Here is a 4,010-nt window from a genome sequence, read left to right on the forward strand (position 1 = left end):
GCCTCGAACTGGAGCAGGACCTGGGCACTGGAGACTGGAGGACCTTGTGAAGAGGTCACGGATGTGACTGAATTCTGTTCTACTGATTTTTGCAAAGTAGGGCTCATGGGCAAAGTGCTGATGGCCTCTCCTTGCTGCCCCATAGGGATGGGAGGAGAGAGAAGCGGAAGCAAGCGTATGGAGGGACCAGGCCAGGTGGGTCTGGGAGGTTCTCAGCCTGTTGGAAGAACAGGCTTCTAAGACAGGGCAGAGGGGGTGGTTCAGGGGTCATGCCCCTGACTCCCAGGTTCTAGCAGCCAGATCAGCACCAGCCAGGAAGAGCATGTGGGAGTCTTGCTGGAGCAGGAGCAGGAACAGGAACAGAACGAGGAGCAGGAGCAGGAGGAGAAGCAGGAGGAGGAGGAGCAAGAGGAGGAGGAGGATCAGGAACAGAAGGAGGAGGAGGAGGAGCAGGAGGAGGAGGAGTAGCAGGAGCAAGAGGAGGAGAAGGAGGAGAAGGAGCAGGAAGAGGAGGAGGAGCAGGAAGAGGAATGGTACTTGTCCTTCTAGGAGGAGGAACAGGAGGATTAGGAAGAGGAGCAGGAGCAGGAGCAGGCTTGCCTGAACCGAAGGCCATCTGCGACCGACGGGGCACCACTGCCACCAGGGCCCGAAGACTCACGCCCCGCTTGGAGGGTTGGCTGCCACATGGACCCCGAGGACAGAGCATGGACTGAGGGACCTTCTGGAGCCTTGAAATCTAATGGGGTTTGGGCCCTGGCTGGGTAGCTCAGCTGGTTAGATCATTGCAACACTACACCAAAGGTTACGGGTTCCATCCTGGTCAGGGCACATATTAGCAACCAATGGACATATCAGTAATTGGAACAACAAATCGAAGTTTCTTTCTCTCTTAAATCAATGACAAAACATCTAAAATGGTACTTGTCCTTCAGGCTTGAACTTGCTTGGGGCCCATGACCTCCCCTTCCCCATCCTTCCCTCTCCTCCCTCTGGCATGGAAATGCCAGCCATGGGGCTAGCTGGCCTGCAGACCCCAAGTCTGCTCCACAGTTCGTGGCTGGGAGACCTCAGTCCCAGGACCCCTCACTTTCGTGACTCCTCTGCCTGGTTTAGCTGAGATTTGGGACTGAGAGGGGATGCTGGATGGGTTAGACCTGCGGGGGTGTTGGGGTGGGGTATTCTGCATGTGAGAAAGATGTGAATTTGGGGAGTCAGCGGGTAGACTATTGTGGCTTGAGTTGTGTGCCTCAATTTATACACTGACATCCAACCCCTGTGACGGTGAACCTTTTGAGCTCGGCGTGTCAGCATTTTGAAAAACCCTAACTAAACTCTGGTGCCGTGTCACATAGAGAAATTTGTTGATATTTGCAACCATAGTAAAACAAAGATGTATAGTTTTGATATTTATTTTATATATTTAAATGCCATTTAACAAAGAAAAATGGACCAAAAAAATGAGTTCGCGTGTCACCTCTGACACGTGTGTCATAAGTTCGCCGTCACTGTCCTACCCTCTCCCCCGGTCCTGCAGAAGGCAGCTGCATTGGGATAATGGAGAGTGTGATCAGTGAGTTAAGGAGAGGGTTCCCTGAATTGACTGCGAATTTATGAGAAGGGGACTTGGGGACACACACACACAGGAGAAGGCCACAGTGGTGGAAGTGCAGAGCGAGCTCAAGGCTGTGGAGGCGGGAAAGGAGGCCATGGTCAGCCACAGGGGCCGCCTGCCCCTGCCCTCACCTTGATCTGACCCCAGAGCCCGGCGGCAGGATACACTTCTGTGGTTAAGCCGTGGGACCTGTGCTTCTTTCCCATGCCGGCCTCAGACACTCACTGGTGCTGTCCTGAGAGCCGCGTGGTGCCTGAGCCTCACACTGCTCACACTGCCTGGGGCCCTGCTCGGGTCCCTCAGCCCACAGGCTGGCCCCGGATGGGATCCACTTAATGGAAACAAAGCTGGAGCCTGGAAGCTGTGCACGTGGAGCCCAGGCCAGGGGACAGACTTCCCCTGGGATCAGTGTCCTTTTCCGATTCTGTTGTGGGCAGTCACCCTGCAGGGCCAGGCTAACGCTCAGGCCTGAACACCCCGCTTCGGCGGCCCTGTGAGCCCAGGCAGTGCCTCCGCTCCTGGAAGTGCCTCTTCCCAGAGCCGGGCTCAGCGGCTCCTGCCCTGGCCCCTCCTAGGACCCTGGCCCTGCCAGGTCTGCCCTGCCTGCCCCCGGGTGGCCTTTGCCCAGGCCCTGGCCACCATAACAGGCCTGGACGCTGCATGGCCTGTGGCTGCCCGGCTGTGAGCTCCTGGCCCCGTGAGCCCCCAACACACGCCCCACATCTCCTGTGCATGGCTCCTGCCTCCCAGCACCTCACGCCCTACCATGGTTCCTGGCCCAGCTGCCACCTGCCTTGTTTTAGCCCCAGGGTGGATGGCGCCTCCCTCTGCTGCCCTGCCTACGGGTCATGCATGCTCTAGACTGGTCACCAGGACCCAAGGACACACCCCAGACACTTGGCAAGGTTGGGACAGAAAGAGTGGCTGGGCTTTCCAGGAACGGCAACAGCAGTGAGGCACGTCCTGCGGGTGCCCCAGGCCAGGCCCTGCTGACCACTGGGAGGCAGAGCCCAGCTTTGAGGAGGCGGTGCTGGGGAGCCCAGGCCTGCGTCCCCCCAGCTCAGCCTCGTCCTTCAGGCTGACCTGCCCCCGCCCCAGGCCTGGGCAGAGGGCACCCCCCTTTCCCACATACCAGTCAGAATTAGGCTCACAGGACGCAGTGTCACAAGGTAACATGTACATATTTATTTCAAGGCGACAAGGGCACACACTGCGCAGCGACCCCGGCCGAGCGCTCGGCTGCGGGGCATCCAGGGAAGCGGTTTCCTCGCGCTGGAAGCTGGAGGCGGCTCAGGGGTTTATGTACAAGGGCCCAGTGGCAGGCAGGGCCGGGGTGCAAGGCGGCAGGCACCCCCTCCTTATGTCCACGCTCCTGCCCGGCAGGTCACTTCACCTGCGGACGACAGAGGCAGCGTGAGGCACGGCTCGGGACGGTGCTGGGTGCCCCTGAGCCCCAGCCCTCCAGCCGCCCGCTCACCTTGAACAGGGTGACTGTCGTGCTGTAGAAGAGGCTGAGCAGGAACAGGACGATGAAGGTGGAGGCCATGGTGTTGAGGTTCTCGAAGCCCTCCTCATCGGCGCTCACCTCACCCCCTGCAGGGACACAACAAGGGGCTCAGTGCTGTACCCCAAAACCCCCTCCCAGGCCACCCATACTCCACTTCTGGGGGTCCTGGTGGTGCTGACCCAGGAGGACAGGGCGGGGCGGGGCGGCGGCAGAAGCGGAGGGCAGCAGGCAGGGGCCCTGAAGCACTCGGGGTGCAGCAGGGCTGGGACCCCAGTGAAGTGCTTTCAGGGTCCCGGGCTCTCCTAGAGGTGGTACAGCCAGGGCCATTTGGGGTGACGAAGCTGGGAGTGGGACCTCCTGTCCCCTGTGGGTGGGGGTGGCAGTGGGGGCAGGCACAGGTCTGGGACCGAGGGACACTCCTTGCTTCCTCAGTGGGACTTTCACTCTCTCCTCAGAGTGGAGGGCGAGTGTGGGAAGCCATGGGGGGCCCTGGCTGGCTTGTCTGCCCCACTAGGAATCATATCTCTGGGATCAAGTGGTCTGACAGACACCCGAGGCTCCAGACAGAGTGAGGCTGGGCTGGACAGACGGACACATACAGTGGGGTCTGGAGCCCCAACACAGATGGGCCTTTGAGGCAGCGTCTGGAGCCCAGGTCCCCAAAGGACCAAGAACATGGGGTGTCTAGGGAAGTGATGGCGAACCTTTTGAGCTCGGTGTGTCAGCAGTTTGAAAAACCCTAACTTAACTCTGGTGCCGGGTCACATATAGAAATTTTTTGATATTTGCAACCATAGTAAGACAAAGATGTATATTTTTGATATTTATTTTATATATTTAAGTGCCATTTAACAAAGAAAAATCAACCAAAAAAATGAGTTCGTGTGT

General features: G+C 58.5%; 1 long non-coding RNA gene across 1 annotated transcript; it reads right to left on the reverse strand.

Annotated features, from left to right (window-relative positions):
• Positions 1–2,777: 2,777 nt before the first annotated feature.
• On the reverse strand, positions 2,778–3,228 carry LOC107184800. Its single transcript, XR_001515711.1, has 2 exons — positions 3,093–3,228; positions 2,778–3,008 (listed from the first exon to the last, which is right to left on the reverse strand). It is a non-coding gene; the product is annotated as an uncharacterized LOC107184800 (long non-coding RNA).
• Between the last annotated feature and the right edge of the window lie 782 nt (positions 3,229–4,010).

Source organism: Myotis davidii, unplaced genomic scaffold (assembly GCF_000327345.1).
Source record: "Myotis davidii unplaced genomic scaffold, ASM32734v1 scaffold2908, whole genome shotgun sequence".
Lineage (NCBI taxonomy): Eukaryota > Metazoa > Chordata > Mammalia > Chiroptera > Vespertilionidae > Myotis > Myotis davidii.